The 21,290-nt window shown below is 42.4% G+C and overlaps 1 protein-coding gene across 3 annotated transcripts in view; it reads left to right on the top strand.

The window, feature by feature from the left end:
* Nucleotides 1-11,980: 11,980 nt before the first annotated feature.
* The window catches only part of TFPI (tissue factor pathway inhibitor), a 56,020-nt gene continuing 46,710 nt past the window's right edge, over nt 11,981-21,290 (top strand). For 2 of the 3 annotated variants that reach the window (XM_029071889.2, XM_029071891.2), the window contains exon 1: nt 11,982-12,219. The gene's annotated coding sequence lies outside the window, so the exon portion shown is untranslated. Of the gene's footprint in view, nt 12,220-21,290 lie in introns of all 3 variants that reach the window. The other variant, XM_029071890.2, reaches the window with a different exon arrangement.

Below are 21,290 nucleotides of genomic sequence, written 5' to 3'. Positions count from 1 at the left end.
TATTTTTAGAGAGTAAGCCAATGATACTGACAAATAATACTGTGTTATGAATGGTTTTCATTGATACAGTCTATATAAATAGGTTGATCCTTTCAACAGGTCTTTTTCACCATGAGTCCTCAAGGTTTCTATTCCCTTAAGGATTCTCATGCAGCAAAGCGGGCCCGGGAGCCAGAAAGTCATGGGTTCTAATCCCAGCTCCACCACTTGTCTGCTGGTGACCTTGGGCGAGTCACTCTTTGTGCCTCAGTTCCCTCATCTGTAAAACGGGGATGGAGATTGTGAGCCCCACGTGGGATGGGGACTGTGTCCAACCCGATTTGCTTGTCTCCATCCAAGCACTTAGTACAGTGTCTGACACACAGTAAGCACTTAACAAATGCCATGATTATTACTGTCATCATTATTATTCTTCTCCCTTTTCCCTTTATTAAAACAGTTGCTCCCTCCCTTCTGCCCAGGCCCAGCCTCAGCTCCAGGCCCCGTTTCAGGCCTAGCTCCAACCTCAGCCTTAGCCCTAGACTAACATCCGCTCCAGGCTCAGCCCCGGCCCTTGCCCCACCTAATTCGTTCATTCATTCCATTGCGTTTATTGAGCACTTACTGTGTGCAGAGCACTGTACTAAGAGCTTGGGAGCATAGAGTACAACAATAGAGAGACACATTCCCTCCCCACAACCAGCTTACAGTCTGGAGCCGGGGAGATGGACATGAAGAGAAATAAAGAAATGACAGATAAGGACATAAGTGCTGTGGGGCTGGGAGGGGGGAAGAACAAAGGGAGCAGGTCAGGGTGATGCAGAAGGGAATGGGAGAAGAGGAGAAAGGAGGGACTTAGTCTGGGAAGGCCTCTTGGAGGAGATGTGCCTTCAAAGAGATGTGCCTTCAGTTAGACTTTGAAGGCTCCAATCTCAGCTTCAGCTTCAGCCCCAGCCCCAGCCCCAGTTCCAGTTTCAGGAGCAGCCATGGGAATACAAATGGGAATAGTATGGACCGGGATGGGAATGGCGTCAGGCCTGGCTTCCATCGCCATCATGCCACCCTTCTCTCCACTGGGGCTTTTTCTGATAGTGGGTTGGGCCGGGGAAAATGGGCCTGGAGACCAGGTATTGGGTGAAAGGAGAAAGGTTACACAATGGCAGTGACATGGGATGGTCTAGTGGATATAGCAAGGGCCAGCGAGTCTGAAGGTCCTGGGTTTTAATCCTGGATCTGCCACTTGTCTGCTTTGTGACCTTGAACAAGTCACTTCACTTCTCTGTGCCTTAGTTACCTCATCTGGAAAATAGAGATTAAGACAGTGAGCCCTATGTGGTACAAAGACCATGTCCAACCTGATGAACGTGTATCTAATAATAATAATAATAATGTTGGTACTTATTAAGCGCTTACTATGTGCCGAGCACTGTTCTAAGCACTGGGGTAGACACAGGGGAATCAGGTTGTCCCACGTGGGGCTCACAGTCTTAATCCCCATTTTACAGATGAGGGAACTGAGGCACAGAGAAGTTAAGTGACTCGCCCACAGTCACACAGTTGACAAGTGGCAGAGCTGGGATTCGAACTCATGAGCCCTGACTCCAAAGCCCGTGCTCTTTCCACTGAGCCACGTGTATCTGCCCCAGTGCTTGGAACAGTGTCTGGCACGTAAGTGCTTAACAAATATTACTATTATTACTATTATTTGTTATTATAGGAGCCATGTCTGCAATAACAGCTATTTTTATAAGTTCAAACCCACACAAAATAATAATGGGGGACAATAAGGGCTGGAAAGAGGAGGGGACTAAGTTCAAAATGCATAGGGGTGTATCCTATCTGAACAGAGGAGAAGGTCTGGTGGATAGAGCGTGGGCCCGGGAGTCAAAAGGAGTTGAGTTCCAATCCCTGCTCTGCTACTTGTCTGCTGTGTGACCGTTACAAGTCACTTCACTTCTCTGGGCCGCAGTTCCCTCATCTGGAAAATGGGGATGAGTGTGAGGCCCTTGTTTGACAGGGACTGTGTCCATCCTGATTAACTTGCATCTACTCCAGCCCTTATAGCAGTGCTTGGCACATAGTATAGCCTTAATAATGCCATAATTATTATATATTATTAAAGTGTGAAACGGGGGGTAGAGCAGAGAAAAATATACTGTGTGATTTTTGCTTCCCTACAGTTCTGGCCAACATGTTGGGGCTGGGTTTGGAATGGAACCTAATAGCCAGTCCAAGGGAAAATCTCGCCTATGAAATAAGTATCGATAATTCGGTCATATTTTCAAGGAACATACTGGATCCAGACAGGATCATAGCGTATGCCTCTAATGGCATTTCTCACTTTCTAATGTTCTAAAAACAATGAATGATAAGAGAAAGAAGATAAAAGGAGATATTTCATGGACCTGTCTAAATGACAGCAAGCAAATATTTTAGAAAGAGATATGCATCAATAAATAAATTAATTCCCACTGCGAAGCTTGATTCAGAGTTTTCCTGCTGCCAGATGTCCTTGTGTAGAAGAATGAACCAAACATTGTTTTTTGCTCTTTCAGCCCTCCAGAACTGAGACAGACTGTGAACTTCTTCCCTTGGCTCAGCTCTGAAAATTACCCAGTCCATAATCTCCTTGCTTTATGGAAAGTTTTGTCCCCAGAAGTACAATATGATTTGAAAATGCAAGGCACATGTACATTTCTTGAACCCTAGAGCAGAATAGGCAGTTGCTTTGGCTCAGACCTTGAACCAACCCATCCATAGTATTCATTGAGTATTTACTGTGTGCAGAGCACTGTACTAAATGCTTGGGAGAGAACAGTGGCATTAATAGGTACAATGCCTGCCCTCAAGGAGCTTACACTGCCCTCAGAGAGCCCTCTGAAGAAAGAGTTAGGGACCTGTATCAAACTATTCTGCAAAGGCCAAGCTTAATCCAAGAACTAGCTGAATCAATCCAACCATCTATCAGTGGTATTTATTGAGCCCTTGATAATAATAATAATACTGATAATAATAATGGCATTTGTTAAGCGCTTACTGTGTGCCAAGCACTGTTCTAAGTGCTGGGGTAGATACAATGTAATCAGGTTGTCCCACTTGGGATTCTCGGTCTTAATGCCCATTTCCAGATGAGGTAACTGAGGCACAGAGAAGTTAAGTAGCTTGTCCCAGGTCACACTGCAGACAAGTGGCAGAAAAGGGATTAGAACCCACGTCCTCTGACACCCAAGCCCGTGCTGCTTCTCATGCTGCTTAACGTGTTCAGAGCACTGTACTGAACACTTAGTGGAGTGCAATAGAACAGTGTGAGTAGATTCAATCTCTACCCACAAAGAGGTGACTGTCTAGACAGGGACAAAGTATTGAAATAAATTACAGATGGGCAAGTAGTAGAATCCAAGGATATTCTTTATAGTATTTGTTAAGCATTTTGTGTCCAGCACTGTCCTAAGGCTGGGGTAGGTACAAGATAATTAGGCTGGACATAGTCCCTGTACCCCATGGGGCTCACAGTCTTAATCCCCATTTATCCAATGAGGTAACTGAAGCCCAGAGAAGTAACGTGACTTGCCCAAGGTCACAGAGCAGACATGTGATGGAGCACAGGATTAGAACCCAGGTCCTTCTGACTCCCACCCCCAGGTCGCTCCACTAGGCCATGCTGCTTCCCAATTTGCATAAATGCTGTGGGGCTGGTGCATCAAAGTGCTTAAATGATTGACTGAACACCAACAATTTGTTATACTTTGTGCTCCTTATATTTAGGTCCACTCCCTTCTCCTGGAGCACACCCTAACTTTGGTTTTATTATTAATAATAATAATGGTATTTGTTAAATGCTTACTATCTGCCAAGCACTGTTCTAAGCACTGGGGTAAATACAGAGAAACAGCATGGCCTAGTGGCAAGAACCCGGGGTTGGGAATCGGAGGAGGTGGGTTCTAATCCGGGCTCTGCCACTTGTCTGTGGTGTAACTTTGGGCAAGTCACTTCACTTCTCTGTGCCTCAGTTACCTGGAAAATGGGGATTAAGACTGTGAGCCCCACATGGGAAAACCTGATTACCTTGAATCCTCACCAGCCCTTGGAACAGTGCTTGGTACATAGTAAGAACTTAACAAATACTATAAATATTATTATTTTACAAGGTAATCAGGTTGTCCCACATGGGGATCATTTCTACTAACTCTATTTTCCCAAGTACTTAAAGTGTGCTCTGCACACAGTAGAGACTCAAAATACTATTGAATGAACTTCTTTTGACTCGCTGATGGGCTGATTGATGTAAAAAACGATTCTCCAAGCTTTGATCCAGCAGAATGCTGTCATTATGACTGGGAATCGTTTTGGTCTCTGAAGACTGGATGTTTCACTTTTTAGGATGGGGGTGGAGGGGTGCTTTGTATTATCAATCAATCAATCAGTGGTATTTATTGAGCACTAACTGTGTGCAGAGAACTGGGCTTGAAAGAGTAGAGTGTAACAGAATTCGCAGACAATAGAAGCATCTGAATAACTGTCTGGAGTTTGGGATTTCATTGAGTAAGTGGTTCGAGTTTAATGAAATATGTGCTAATGGCATTTTCTAGGTGCTGTAGAATCACTCTGGGAAGCGTTAAGTAACGGAAGAGAAATTTAATTGGCCTGAAATCTAGAAAAGCATCTTGTTCAAGTCTAGAAGCCACAAAGTTCCCGTCTGATCACATTCAGAGAATAAAGGATCTTTTCTCCTATCTCTGTTGTACCCAAAAGTGCTCAGTACAGTTCTCTGCACAGAGTGAGTATTCAATAAATACTATCGGTTGAAAGAAAAATTAATGAGGAGCTCAAATTCTCTTACCATTTTGAAAACTGAATTGACATTTCAAATATGTACATATTTAGCCAGCAGAGGACAGCACTTAACCACGAACTGTCATCATTCATTTATTCACTCAATTCATTTAAACGTATTTATTGAGCCCTTACCGCGTGCTGAGCACTGTCCGAAACGCGGGGGAGAGTACAATACAACAATAAACAGACACAGGCCCTGCCCACAATTTTAAGGCCTAGATCAATCAATCAATGGATCCACTGTATTTATTGAGCACTTACTTTGTGCAGAGCCCTGTACTAAGCGCTTTTGGGAGAGTGCAATATAACAATAAAACAGCACAATCTAGACCTCCTCCAAGAGGCCTTCCCTGACTAAGCCCTTTTTAGCCTTTTCTTCCACTCCCTTCTGCATCACCCAGACTTGCTCCCTTTACTCATCCCCCTCTCCCAGCCCCACAGCAGTTATGTACAAATCCATAATTTATTTATTTTATATTAATGTATGTCTCCCCCTTTAGACTTTAAGGTCGTTGTGGACAGGGGATGTGTCTGTTATATTGTTGTATTGTACTCTACCAAGTGTGCTCTGCACACAATAAATAGTCAATCATTATTCATATTTATTCATTCATTCAATAGTATTTATTGAGCGCTTAATATGTGCAGAGCACTGTACTAAACGCTTGGAGTGTACAATTCGGCAACAGATAGAGACAATCCCTGACCATTGATGGGCTTACAGTCTAATCGGGGGAGACTGACAAAAACAGTAGCAATAAATAGAATCAAGGGATGTACAGCTCATTAAAACAATAGCAGTATAATAGAATCAAGGGGATGTACATCTCATTAACAAAATAAATAAGGTAATAAAAATATATACAAATGAGCGGACGAGCCCAGTGCTGAGGGGAGGGGAAGGGAGAGCGGGAGGAGCAGAAGGAAAGCGGGGGAAAAGGGGGCTATTTATAAAGCGCTTTCAGTGGGAGAGTACAGTACAAATACGACTGATTGATTGACTGATTAATTCCCGGTGAGTTTACAGTCTAGAGGGAGAGACTGACAGTAATATGAATGAATAATAATAATGATGGCATTTAAGTGCTTACTATGTGCCAAGCACTGTTCTAAGCCCTGGAGTAGATGCAACGTAATCAGGTTGTCCCACGTGGGGCTCACAGTCTTAATCCCCATTTTACAGAGGAGGTAACTGAGGCACAGAGAAGTTAAGTGACTTGCCCAAAGTCACACAGCTGACAAGTGGCCGAGCCAGAATTAGAACCCACAACCTCTGATTCCCAAGACTGGGCTCTTTCCACTAAGCCATGCTGCTTTTGCATGAGCTCTGTGGGGCTAGGAGGGAGTGAATAAAGGGAGCAAGTCAGGGCAAGTGACAGGATAAAACATTTCTTTAGTGTGGAAAGGAGTCCGAATCTAGGTTCATCACTGTCTATCTTGAAATCTCCGAAGAATGGGAGAATGGGAGAAGAATGGGATTTGGGGAAATCTTCCCTTGCTTCACCTTGCCTCTTCCATGAATCCCTCCTACTTAGACTGCGAGCCCCATGTGCGAGCCCCCTGTGGGACAGGGATCGTGTCTGACCTGATTAACTCATATCTACCCCAGGGCTTAGAAAGGTACTTGACACTTAGTAAGTGCTTAACAAATGTCATAAATCAGAAAATTAGAATTGAATCATTGGATGGAATGAAATGCTTTTGTTGGAAGCTAGAAAAAACAACAGATTCAAATCTCAGCCCTTGGGCTACAAAAAAATCCATCTTTAGATGATGGTTTGAAACGGTTAGGCATTTTAGAAAACAGTTTTCAAAAATGGTTAGGTCTGAATCATAGCATTTGTCAGGCAAAATCTAAATTGACTTTCCATCCATTTAGTAATGCTTTTCTCCTTGTCTCCTCTCTCTCATTGTCTCTTAAACATCTTCACTTCCATACACTGTTGTAGACACACGAAGTTATTACACATAACAATTACACTCAGAATTCCCCTACAAACTCTAAATCTCATGGAAAGTAGAAAATATATTAAATTATTTTTGGATCTACTGCCTAATTTCTCTTAGTTCCAACCTGATTTATTTTAGGTCACTTGTTTGCTTCCATGACTAAACAAATGCTAAAATAAGGAGGGGAAATAAGGATGGAATGCTCACAGATTATCCTATTTACATTAGAATAATATTTGTAAAGAAATAGCAGAGAAAAATGATCAACTGTGCAAATTGTAAATAAGGATACTACGTAATCATAGATAAAAATCAAAATATCCAAGTTTCTTGGCTTCCTTTTCTCAATCTGCCATCTTCAGTCTTAGTCACTTTTTATTCTTTTTTTTTAAATGGTATTTTTTTAAAGTTATAACTAAGTACTTACTGTGTGCTAGGCACTGTATTAAGTTCTGGGGGTAGATACAAGCTAATCAAGTTGGACACTGTCCATGTTCCACATGAGACTCATAGTTTTAATCCCCACTATACAGATGAGGTAATTTAGGCACAAAGAAATTAAGTAACTTGTCCAAGGTCACACAGCAGACACATGTCAGAGCCGGGATTAGTACCCAGGTCCTTCTGACTCCCAGGCCCATGCTCTATCCACTAGGCCATGCTGCTTCTCTGAACTGCATTGTGTATTGTGTTTTAAGTACGCAATAAATTTGCAAGCTTGCTGGTCTATGACTCCCATGACGAATTATATGTTTCTGAGAAAACTTGATTGTTCTGTTTACTCCAATTAAGCATTAGGTTTATGATTCCTTTCTCCCCACTCTCTCAAGGTTCAAACTTCTAGATTCTGGAAATTTGGAGGTAGATGGGAGGTCTTTGGGGTGGGGAGGGAGGGGAATTTCACTCAAGAGGATCTAAAAGGGAATTCCTGGCAGTGTTTCCCCTGCTTGTCTGCTTGTCCTGCTTCCTGTGAAAAACCTGAGCTAACCTGCTTCCTCCCCAGCACTAACCCCTCTTTCCTGGGACTGTCAAAATCGAGCTTTAAGGGAGTTGAGAAAGGGAATAATTGCTTTGTAAAACAGCCTCTAGAAATAATCAACCTCTGGAGAATTCTCCAAAATATGAGACTCACTTTCCACAAAGTTGGATTATTTCACCCCAAGCCTTTAGACTAGGTTGTACCACTAAATTTCGTTTCCATTCCCTCTGGCGCTTAATAAATACTATTATAACTCTGGCTCTAATTCCCGGGGAGTTGGAGGGGCAAGGAAGATAAAATGCTAACCCAAAGGGCAATAGTCAGGGCCCTAACCAGGCTTATAGGAGAACTGCCCTCTTGCTGTGAGGATCAAGCACTTAGTACAGTGCTCTGCACATAGTAAGCTCTCAATAAATACTAGTGAATGAATAAAGAGAGTTAATTGATGAAAATGCAAATACACTCTGGAAAATAAAAGCCCTATACAAATGCAAAGTTAATGTTATCATTATTCCCTTTGTCCCTGGCAATTCAGTAATTCCTAAGGAGGGGGTAAGGACAACTTACTTTCAGCTTAGAAAGTTCCATAATTCATAGTAAACAACAGAGATGTTATAACAGGAGAATTATAATAATCACATTTTATCAGGAGAATTATAATCAATATAACCGATTATTATATAATACTGATAAAATATATTGATGGCATGTTATTGTAATATAATAAGATCAATTTTAATAGTTAGTAATTTGCTAATTGCCAAATAGGAGCCGAGCAGTTTGACAGATATGATGTAAGCAGATTGGACACGGCCCTTACACAAGACGGGTTTCACAATCTAAGGGAGAGGGAGAACAGGTAGCGAGTCCCGATTTTTACAGATGAAGAAACTGAAAGAAGTTAAGTGACTTGTCCAAGGTCACACAGAAGGCAAGTGGCCAAGCCAGGATTAGAACCCAGGTCTCCCGCCTCCCAGGTCCATGTTCATTCCACTAGACCACACTGCTTCTAGGAGAAAGGGACAGTAGCTGAAAAAGGTTATTGGACATTTTTATTTAAAGAAAAAATAATGAATTCAAAGGAGAGGCTGTTGCTGAGAGGATCTACAACAGCTCCAGCTGCTGGGTCCAGGAAGGCTAGCTATGAAGACCGCACAATAATAAAGGTATTTTTAAGTGCTTACTATATTCAGTTGCATTTATTGAGCACTTATTGTGTGAGGAACACTGTACTTCGCGCTTGGAAGAGTACAGTACAATAAACAGACACATTCCCTGCCCACAACGAGCATGTGTCAAGTACAGTAGTAAACACTAAGGGAGATAAGAGATATTTGTCCCGTCAGACTCATTCCTTGCCCCACACAGGGCTAAAGTTCTAAGTTCACGAGATTCTACCCCGCACAAATCACCTTCTTTATGGATTTGGGTATCAATTGATTTTGATAAGTGCTTTTAGAGTTTTTCATTAATCCTTGCTTATAACTGCCCTTCGATCTGCGACCTTTGAACATTTGATATTCACCCCACCTCCAAAGCCAGAGCACTTATGTATATATCCTTAAATTATATAGTATCAATTACTTATTTATCCATATCAATATGTGTCTCCCCCTCTAGATTGTAAGCTTATTATGGGAAGGGAATGTCTCTGCTAATTCTGTTGCGTTGTACCCTCCCAAGCACTTACTACAGTGTTCGGCACTTAAGTGCTCAACAAACACGATGGATCGATTGATGATTTTTGAGTTCTATGAAGCCTTTGATGCCATTATATGAGAAATTAACTTTTTTTGTTGAATTTACTTTAGTTACAGTGTTGTTCTGAATGATTAGGTTCATCTGCTTTTGTAAGAGCTTGCTCTGTTTGGAATGTTGGTGAGTAACACAGGATCAGTTCATCATTTAGTGGAAGGCTCAAGGACAAGACAGGTCATTCTGCCTTTCAGGTTGCTTCTTTTTCCTAGACCTCTGAGGAGAAATCAGTTGTCGCATGTTAAGTAGTCTGAAGAGCAGACAGAGCTTCAGAAATGGCAGAATCTTCTTCTCTATCTTATCTTCAGGAAAGACAGCCATCTGCTAAAAAAAAAAAAAAAAAAGACTTGCTCTAAATACAGGTATTTCTTATTGATCAGATTTGGGCAAATTCAAAGCCGGGTCTAGAACTAATCCAAACACAATAGTAGTGCTATTCCTACATTGTGGAGTAGGTTAACATTTAAAATTAGTTTCTCTATCATTGTTTTGTTCCTATTGTGTGCTTAATACGTTGTCACTGAAATTGTAATTTATCCTCAACTTTGTGACTCTAAAGGCAAAATCATCTTGAGAATGACATTTCTTTGTTTCAAGTTGGGCTTCCAAGAAATGTCATTTTGCAATGTGGTTTTGAAAAATCTCTGATTCCAATTATTTCAGCTAGTAATAAAACATGATATTGTAATACTGGGGGAAAGCCTGACCATTTGAAGTTTATTTTTTATGATTTATGTAGCACTTCATAATAATGTTGGTATTTGTTAAGCGCTTACTATGTGCCGAGCACTGTTCTAAGCGCTGGGGTAGACACAGGGGAATCAGGATGTCCCACGTGGGGCTCACAGTCTTCATCCCCATTTTACAGATGAGGGAACTGAGGCACAGAGAAGTTAAGTGACTCGCCCACAGTCACACAGCTGACAAGTGGCAGAGCTGGGATTCGAACTCATGAGCCCTGACTCCAAAGCCCATGCTCTTTCCACTGTGCCACACTGCTTCTCTTCATGGCTTCATGAGGTCAAAGAACTGAGCAAGTTGGAATCATGTATCCAAACAACTCCTTGAGGTATTTATTCTTCCACCCATGTCCCCATCTAAACATTTCCTCTTAAAGAAATGGGGAAGAGTATTTAATGGAAGTCATGAGAAAGGAACCAAACAAGGAAATAACATCCGACTTGAATTTTTTTTCACCAAAAGGGTTATTTTAAACTTTACTCTGTAAGTACTTGGCAGGTATTGAACAGGTGTGGGATAAGGCCTGACCTACAGAATAAACTGCTGGCTCTTGATCTTGCAATTTCTAAAACTTTAAAATCATTATGAATGAATTAGCTTTCAGTCAGGCAGGCCCTTATGGCCCTTCCCAAAGCTCATTGTTTTCTGATTTGACTATGTCTGGTCTCAGCTTATGTTGGGATGGTGGAAAGGGAACAGATGAAAGGAATAATGAGAAAGTCAGGAAACATATCTCCAGCAATCACCAGCACCGGGAAATAGCTGTCATTTCTGGGTTGTGGGCTACTGCAATCCAGCCTGGGCTAGGCCAACTTGTGTAAACTCATTGTGGGCAGGGAATGTGTCTGTTTATTGTTGTATTGTACTCTCCCAAGCACCTAGTACAGTGCTCTGCACACAGTAAGCTCTCAATAAATGCGATTGAATGAATAAATGAGTTTAGCTAAACATCTCTTTCCAAGAAAGTCACACTTTCAGTGCAGAAATAAACGGTCTAGAGAAGACAGTTTTGATTCAGATTCCGTGCAGTCTTAGAGAAGCGTGGCTTAGTGGAAAAAGCACGAGCTTGGGAGTCAGAGGTCATAGGTTCTAATCCCGGCTCCACCACTTGTCTGCTGTGTGACCTTGGGCAAGTCACTTCACTTCTCTGTGCCTCAATTAGCTCATCTGTAAAATGGGGATTAAGACTGTGAGCCCCATGTGGGACAACCCGATTACCTTGTATCTACCCCAGTGCTTGGCACATAGTAAGTGCTTGACAGATACCATTATTATTATTATTATTATTATTATTATTTTCCTTTGGGTTGTTCTTCATTGTTCCTTTAAAATTCCCCATGTTTTGGGGGGGAATGAGAGTCAAGGGTGAGGGGGTGAGGGAGATTGTCATGAGTGCTTAGTACAATGCTCTGCACACAGTAAGCACTCAGTAAATACTATTGAATGAATTTACAAATGAAAAATATTCCAGGCATGAGTAAGTGCTCACTATCAATAATGTCATCTCCAAAAACAATGGACAGCTTGATCTGTATTTATTTTAATGTTCTGTCTTCTGCTTCTTTGTAATTAACTAAGTTACCCAGGCCCCTTGACAAACTGCCCCAAATCAACTAACAGCTGAATTTCAACAACAGCATTTCATTGATATGGCAAACAGAAAAATGACCAAACAAATTTGCCTAAACACAGGCTGCGTTGCGTTTCCCCAAACAGGAAACTCCCGTTACTCTCTGGATCTGGCGATCGCTTTAAATCCTCCCTCCTGCAAACCCCGACTGCAGAATCACACATTTTTACCTCTCCTCTCCTGGGCGAACGGGATCAGACTGCAGTTTTCTTAATTATGACTCCTTGAATTTTTTGTTCCTTTTGATAAAACAGGGAAACTTCTTCAAGGTCTGCAAGAAAGAACTGAACTGCCAGTTAGTTTTGAAACATCGTATCATTTATATGAACTTTTGATGAAGATTTTCCTGGTGAGTACACTGCAATATTCCTTCTGTTTTCTGAGGCACATCTTTTTCTAATACCAGGGAAATTAGATGTAAGTCTTCCTCTCTGAAATGAATATTTGGACTTGAGTATCTAAAGCTGCAGCATGGAGTGTGCTATCTTCATAATAATAATTTTGGTATTTGTGAAGTGCTTTCTCTTGTGCCAGGCACTGTTCTAAGCTCTGGGTGGATACAAGCAAATTGGGTTGGACACAGTCCCTGTCCCACATAGGGCTCATAGTCTTGGCCCCAAGGTGTCCTTAGTTTCCATTTTTTGCCGCAAATTGTTGCACTTTCATGATTAGGAGAATAGCATGGCATGAAAAACAACATTTCAGGAAATGGTAATATTTTAATATTGCCAATTTACCCACTTCCATAAAAATTCATTTTCTTTCATTTGACTGGTAGCTTAGGAGGAATCATAGTAACAGCTTTTAGTTGGTATTAACACTTCTGTTTAATCTATTTTCAAAAATCCTCTGATCAACTTGCCTTTTTAAAGTAATTTTATTTTGACTTTAAGCAGAATCATTTATAACAAACAATAAATGAATCTTCCTAGAACAGCTTGTCCAGATCTTCAGAGTGAAGAATTACTATAAAGTACCAAATGGGTTATATAGTTCTCACCTTTGCAGAAAAAGAAGGGGGAAAAAGCACAGAATTTACCATGCAATTTTGCAACAGTGATCGGGTTTGACATGATCCAATATGAAACTCAGAATTTCATTTAAGGACATATGGTGATAATGAAACACAATCACAATTGACCCAATTGATTCTTAGATTTTTGTCTCTAGGGGAAGGGGCCTCGCTATTATAAGTTAGAGAAAGGCTCCAAAGTTGAGAGCAAATGCTATGTGAAAAGAAGGACTCAGAGCTCTGAAACACAAAATGACTTTGGGTGATTTATAAGTATGCAAATCCAGCTTTCTTCCGCAAGCCTAAATAGGGAAGAAGAATTAGGAGTAGGGATAGCAAATTTTTTTCCAGACATGACTTTCATTGCATCAGAGACAGCCTGGTGACGCTGGCAAGATTTTTAACTCACTGAAAATACCAAGGTTTTTGTAATGTTTTGAAGATTTTTTTTCTTTCATAGATTAAGATAAATTTTGATGTCATAAAGGGGATTGAAATTGTGTACGGAGACTGGCGAGATAGAGAAGCAGCGTGTCTCAGTGGAATGAGCACAGGCTTGGGAGTCAGAGGGCATGGGTTCGAATCCCAGATCTGCCACTTGTCACTGTGTGACTGTGGGCAAGTCACTTAACTTCTCTGTGCCTCAGTTCCCTCATCTGTAAAATGGGGATTAAGACTGTGAGCCCCATGTGGGACAACCTGATAACACTGTATCTACCCCAGCGCTTAGAACAGTGCTCTGCACATAGTAAGCGCTTAACAAATACCAACATTATTATAAAAAGGAAAACAATAGAATAATCCAAAAGCTCGAGGAATGCTGAAGGAGTTAGATAAAATATGGTACTTAATGATAAAAGTCCAATTATCGTTCTGTAATCCAAATTCTCTTTCCCAAGTAATGATTCTTTGTTAGAAGTCACGTGGCCCAGTGGATAGCGAACAGGCCTGGGACTCAGAAGGATCTGGGTTCTAATCCATTCTCCACCACTTTTCTGCTATGTGACCTTGGGCAAGTCATTTCATTTTTCTGTGCCTCAGTGTCCTCATCTGTAAAATGGAGATTAAAACTGTGAGTCCCAAGAGGGCATGGACTGTGTCCAACTTGATTAGCTTGTATCTATTCTGGTGCTTAGTACCTAGTAAGCCTGGCACCTAGTAAGCACTTAACAAGTACCATTAAAAATCAGAAAAAGAGAGAGACTGTTCATCTATTTTGAATAAAAGAGTCAAAATTTATCTTGGGAGAGTGATAATTCGTACCCTCAGTGTTTCAGAGGATCCAGGCTGGTTGAAGTTTTGAGAGGGTTCCTAGGAGTCTGTGATCCTTCCCTTGCTTTCCCTTCCTTCTCTTCCCTCCCCTCCCCTTCCCATTCCTGTGTATTTTCTTTTATCAGTTTTGTTACCCATCACCCTCTCCAGCTATTTCCTTATCCAAACAACTCTTCGTGATTCAGTTGACTATCTTGGCAGACACCGACGGGCCAGTGAATACAGGAGGATTTAACAAACCCATTTAAATGATCCATATGGGAAGCCTCCATTGAGAAGTAAAAAACAAAAAAAAAAAAACAAAAAAAATCAGAATGTTTTACAGTGGTAGAGAGCTGCACACTCGATAATGGTGTAGAAAGTGTACAGGAGAACAGATGCACCTAGCGCTCGCTGTGGGCATGGATTGTCTCTCTTTATTGCTGTATTGTACTTTCCCCAGGGCTTAGTACAGTGCTCTGCACACAGTAAGCGCTTCATAAATACCATTGAATGAATGATGTAGGAGAGGGCAAAATGATATTTGGGTCCACAGCTCCAGACTGGACCCCTAGTCCTAATCAATCAACTCAATCAATCAGCCAGTCAAACGGTAGTGTTTTATTCAGCGCGGACCAGATGCAGGGCACTGTACAAATAATTTGGGGTCGTAAACTGGGTTAAAATAATAATAATAATGATAGCTGTGGTATTTGTTAAACTCTTACTAAGTGCCAATCCCTGTAGTAGATAAAAGGTAGTTGTGTCACACACAGTCCCTGTCCCACTTGGGGCTCACAGTCTTAATCCCCATTTTACAGATGAGGTAACTGAGGCCCAGGGAAGCGAAGTGACTTGCTCAAGGTCCCACAGCACACAAGTGGCGGAGCCAGGATTAGAACCCAGGTCCTTTTGACTCCCAGGCCTGGGCTCTATCCACTATGCCATGCTGAAAGCCCGATCTCTGCCTTCCACTAGCTTAGAATCCAGTGGGGTAGGCAATCATTAAAAGAAATTACAGTTAGGGTATGTGGCAGAGTATAAGGACACGTAACTAGTGCTGTGGGGCTATGGATGAGGTGAGTATCAAATAGTTCAGGCCCAAGGGCGTAGACTCTGCAGAGGGGATGGAAAACTCATGATCACAGCGGCCTGGCAAGAGAATATGGTGAATAATGGTATTTGTTCATTCATTCATTCAGTCACATTTATTGAGCACTTACTGTGTGCCTAGCACTGTGCTAAGTGCTTGGGAGAGCACAATGCAACAATTAGAATGATGGCATTTGTTAGGCTCTTACTACGTGTGAAGCACTACAGTCACATTCCCTGCCCACGATGGACTTACAGTCTAGAGTGGGGAGAGACAGGCATCAATACAAATGAACAGTCGTTTAGACTGCGAGCCCGTTACTGGGCAGGGATTGTCTCTATCTGTTGCTGAATTGTACATTCCAAGCACTCAGTACAGTACTGTGCACATAATAAGCGCTCGAAAAATACTATTGAATGAAATACTATACGAGGTTAGGTAGGCAGGGGCAAGTTGGCGGAGAGCTTTAAAGCCAACAGTGAGGAGTTTTTGTTTGAGGTGAAGGTGGTATATACCTGTATATATCGTTATTTATTTATCTATTTATTTATATTAATATCTGTCTCCCTCTCTAGACTGTGAGCTTGTTATGGGCAGGGATTGTGTCTGATGTTATATTGTACTCTCCCTAGCACTTTAGTACAGTATTTTGCACACCGTACATTCTCAGTTAAAATGATTGAAATAAAATAAAATGACAGATATATACATAAGTGCTGAGGGGTTGGGAGCAGAGAACGAAGGGAGCAAGTCAGGGCGACGCAGAAGAGAGTGGGAGATGAGGAAAAGTGGGGCTTAGTCTCGGAAGGCCTCTTGGAGGAGATGGGCCTTCAGTAAGGCTTTGACGGGGTGGGTGGAGAGTCACTGTCTATCGGATTTGAGGAGGGAGGGCGTTCCAGGCCAGAGGCGGGACGTGGGCCAGGGGTCGAAAGCGAGACACATGAGACTGAGGCACAGTGAGAAGGTTGGCATTAGAGGAATGCAGTGTGTGGACTGGGTAGTAGAAGGAGAGAAGCGAGGTTAGGTAGGCAGGGGCAAGTTGGTGGAGAGCTTTAAAGCCAATAGTGAGGAGTTTTTGTGTGAGGTGGAGGTGGATGGGCAACGACTGGAGTTACTGAGGAGCTGAGTTACAGGTCCTGAATGTTTTCTGTAGAAAAATGATCCGGGCAGCAGAGTGAAGTATGGACTAGAGTGGGGAGAGGCAAGAGGCAGGGAGGTCAGCAAAGAAGCTGCTAGTGCCGAATTTTACATTCCAAACGCTTAGTACAGTGCTCTGCACATAGTAAGAGCTCAATAAATACTATTGAATGAATGAATGATGTGGTAATTCAGGTGGGATTAGACTGTAAGCCTGTCAAAGGGCAGGGACTGTCTCTCTCTGTTACCGATTTGTACATTCCAAGAGCTTAGTACAGTGCCCTGTACATAGTAAGCGCTCAATAAATACTATTGAATGGATGAATGAATGAGTGATGTATTTAACATGATAACAGTTTGGTTGGAGAGGAATGGGAAGATTTTAGTTATATCTTGAAGGTGGGGCCAACAGGGTTTAGTGATGGATTGAATATTTGGGTTGAATGACAGAGAGAAGTCAAAGATAATGCCAAGGTTAGGGGTTTGTGAAATGGGAAGGATGGTGGTGCTGTCTACACTGATGGGAAAGTTGGACGGAGGAGAGGGTTTGGATGGGAAGATAAGGACCTCTGTTTTGGACATGTTAGGTTTGAGGTGACGGGAGGACATCCAAGCAGAGATGTCTTGAAGGCAGGAGAAGATGCGAGACTGGAGAGTGGGAGAAACACTTACTATGTGCCAAGCACTGGGCTAGATCAGGTAGGACCCAGTCCCTGTCCGATGTGTGGCTCACAATCTAATTAGGAAGGAAAACAGGTATTGAGTCCCAATTTTACGGTTGAGTAAATTGAGATGTGGAGAAATGAAATGATTTGTTCCAGGTTACACAGCAGACAAGTGGTAGAGCTGAGATCAGAACCCAGGTCCTCAGATTTCCAGGCCAATTGTGTTTCCTTTATGCCTCATTGATTCTCTGAATATTTCATTAGAAAATTCTCTACTACTGGGAGAACTACTTAAGCTCCTGTCCTCCTGAAACCACCTGTACCCTTCCCTAAGTTTCTGCAGGAAGGTGGTTCAGAATAATGATTAAGTGGATTTCAATCAATCACATAATCCAACATACTGTGCAGTTCTACTTAGGAGTTCACTGTCTATCTCAGATGCAGAAGGGGCTACAGGAGTCATTATTGTTAGTGGTATTTGTTAAGTGCTTACTATGTTCCGGGCACTGTTCAAACGCTGGAATAGATACAAGGTAATCAGGTTAACCCATGTCCCACATGGGGCTCACAGATTTAATTCCCATTTTACAGATGAAGAAACTGAAGCATAAAGTGAAGTGACTTGCTCAAGGTCAAACAGCAGGCACGTAGTGGAGTGGGATTAGAACCCAGGTTCCCTGACTCCCACGTCTGTGTCCTTTCCACTAGGGCCACATTGCTGAAAACCCTTGCCCTGCTGAATACTGAGTGTTGTACTAGGCAAATAATAATTTGGTATTTGTTAAGCATTTACTATGAGCCAGGCACTGTACTAAGTGCTGAGGCAAATGAGACCATTCAGGGAGTTCCCAGAATTTACAGCACACTTGGGTCCTGAAAACTACATCTCATATTGACACAATAAAAGTCAGAACCAAATTTTACCATAACGAACAATTTTACAACTGGTTGATGTTGGTTCTTGAACCAAGATCAGGGACCCTGGGGTAGATGTGTATTCGATCAGTTAAAGATGTGCAATATAGCTACAGTGATGCATTTTACAATGTAATTATATTGATAATAATAATTGTAGTATTTATCAAATGTTTACTAAGTACCAAGTACTGGGTAGATTCAGGATAATCAGGTCAGACAGTTTCTGTTTCATATGGGGTTCCCAATCTAAGTTGGAGAGAGAACGGCTATCAAAGAAATGCCATTTTGCAGATGAGGAAACTGAAGCCTGGAGCAGTTAAGTGACTTGCTGAAGATCGCAAAGCAGGCAAGTGTTGAAGTGGGATTCGAACCCATGACTTGTGACTCTGGCCTGAGCTCCTTCCACTTGGCCACCCATAAAATCTCATAATAATCCCTTTGACAGCTAAAAATGAAATGAATAAAGAAACAGCCGACAGCTTTTTGTTGCATTATACTGTAGAGCAGCAGCATGGCTTAGTGGATAGAGCATGGGCCTGGAAGTCAGAAGGAGCTGGGTTCTAATCCCAGCTCCACCAGCTTCTTGACGTTGGACAAGTTATTTAACTTCTCTGAGCCTCAGTTACCTCAACTCTAAAGTGGGGATTAAGACTGTGAGCCCCAGGTGGGACATGGATTAATCTGATTACCTAGTATTTACCCCAGATCTTAGAACCTAGAATCCAGTGCCTGGAATATAGTAAGCGCTGAACAAATACCATTAACAACAACAACTACTGCATTGTTTCTCCCTATAAATGATTTTTAAAAGAAGAAATTTAATCCCCTTCTTTTTATAAATAAAAACTGGCCTCAGGGTTTGCATATGATTGGGAGAGATTTTCAGAATGATCTGGAGAGACTTTTTGAAGGGTTTTTGTCTGGCGACTCTTGTCAGGAGTCTTAACCTGTTGGGTTTTTTTTCTAAAATTTGATTTGGCAGTGTTCCATGGCAGTCAAAATGTCTTTTTACTGGATAACCAAGAGTGGCTCTTGCTACACTCTCTGTGGTAATCTTTTGTGGGCTTTAACAAGAATACTACTCTTAGACTGAATACCCACAGAGTTACTGGCTGAACAGTCTAGAGTACAAGGATGGGACAGGATGAGGAAGGCAAGGAAAATATGTCACGACCAGCAGCCCACGGAGGAAGAGGTTTGGTACTTTCCGATCAGTGTCTGTGTGTTGTGTGTGTGTACGTGTGTAGAAGGATGTATGGTTAGTATTAGGGTGATCAAGAAAGAATGATTTTCCCATCACTGTAGACAGCACCATCATTCTTTCTGTCTCACGAGCCCTTAACTTTGGTATTATCCTTGACTCCTCTCTCTCATTCAACCCACATAATAGCTCTATCATTAAATCCTGTCAGTTCCAACGTCACACCATCGCTAAAATCCACCCTTTCCTCTCATCCTAGCTGCTATGTTAATCTCTGTTAATCCAGCTACTTACCCTATCCTGACGTGATTACTGTATCAGCCTCCTTGCTGACCTCCCTGGCCCTTTTTTCTCCCTTTTCCAATCCATACTTCACTCTTCTGCCTGGATCATTTTTCTACAAAGGTGTTCAGTCCGTGTTTCCCCGTTCCTCGAGAACTTTCAGTGGTTGCCCATCCTACCTCTACATCAGACAGAAACTCCTCACTTTAGGCTTTAAAGCACTCAATCACCTTGCCCCCTCCTAACTCACCTCGCTGCTCTCCTATTACAACCGAGACAATTCACTTCACTCCTCTAATGCCAACATACTCACTGTACCTTATTCTCATCTATCTCACCACCGACCCCTTGCCCACGTCCTTCCTCTGTCCCAGAATGCCCTCCCGTCCTCATATCCATCAAACAATGACTCTCTCTACCTTCAAAGCCTTATTGAAGGCACATCTCCTTCAAGAGGCCTTCCCTGACCAAACTCTCGTTTCCTCTTTTCCTACTCCCTTCTGCATCACTCTGATTTGCTCCCTCTATTCATCCCCTCTCCTAGCGCCACGGCACTTATGTACATATCCATAATTCATTTCTTTCTACTAAAGTCTGTCTTCCCCTCTAGACTGTGAACTCACTGTAGGCAGTGAATGTGTCTACTATCTCTGTAATATTGTTCTCTCCCGAGGGCTTAGTACAGTGCTCTGCAAACAGTCAGTGCTCAATAAATATGACTGTTTAATTGATTGAATGAGCTTTATTCTGACTGTGGTTTTATTTAAGAAGTGTGTGTGTGGAGGGTAGAGGAAGGTGCTGGGAACCAGAGTTGATAATATCCACGTTTGCAGAACACCTTTTAAAATTATTAAATACAGTCACATCTTGCCTCTGGCTTGGAATACCCTCCCTCTTCACATCCGACAGACACTCTCCCCATGTCTCAAAGCCTTACTGAAGGGACGTCTCCTCCAAGAGGCTTTCCCTGACTAAGCCCTCTTTTCCTTTTCTTCCTCTCCCTTCTGTATCACCCAGACCTGCTCCCTGTATTCATCCCCCTTCCCAGCCCCACCACATTTATGTCCATATCCGTAATTTACTCATTTATATTAATGTCTGTCTCCCTCTTTGGACCATAGGCAGGGAATGTGTCTATTATATTGTTGCATTGTACTCTCCCAAGCGCTTAGTAGAGTGGTCTACGCACAGTAAGTGCTCAATAAATACAATTGACGGACCGACTCTCGCCTCTGCTTCAGCGTGAGTCATCAATCAAGGGGTGCTGCTCTTCTCTGCTCCTGGTTTTTCTTCAAGGACCAAGCACTCAGCTGGAGGAGAAGGATTGTTGGGAAGGGTCTTCAAACCACAGGAGGGTGGGAAGGGAAGGTGTGGGATGACTCAAGCACAGTAGCTTGACTGACTGAGGGAGGGAGGAAAATACCAGGAAAATCTGAAAGCATCTGTTGGCTTTGTGAATACAAAAAACAACTGGCTCACTTGTAAGTGTGGAGAGATGGCCTGCGTATTCATTCAATAGTATGTATTGAGTGCTTGCTGCTTGCAGGGCACTTTACTAAGTGCTACGCATTGTACTGGAATACCCCCTTCTCCTTCTCCAATGGGAGAAAATCATGGGGCTGGTCATCGCTACCGCAAGCTCCTGCCCTGGTCAGGCCTGGCTGAGGAAGTGGGCGAGGGAGAAGGATTGGCCGGAGATTTCTGCAGCTGCTGCCGTTGACTCTAGCGAGCTCAGAAAGGAGCCTGGAAATGATCCCTCCTGCGGCACTGGCCCCCTACTCAACCCCTCTCACCCTTGTAAGCTCCTCCACGCTGAGGATCTCATCTACCAAGTGTATTGAGTTGTGCTCTCCGCACGGCT

Source organism: Ornithorhynchus anatinus, chromosome 9, assembly GCF_004115215.2.
Source record: "Ornithorhynchus anatinus isolate Pmale09 chromosome 9, mOrnAna1.pri.v4, whole genome shotgun sequence".
In the NCBI taxonomy this organism is placed as follows: domain Eukaryota; kingdom Metazoa; phylum Chordata; class Mammalia; order Monotremata; family Ornithorhynchidae; genus Ornithorhynchus; species Ornithorhynchus anatinus.
The sequence above is the reverse complement of the archived record's forward strand: the minus strand, read 5'-3'. Positions and strand labels throughout refer to the sequence as shown.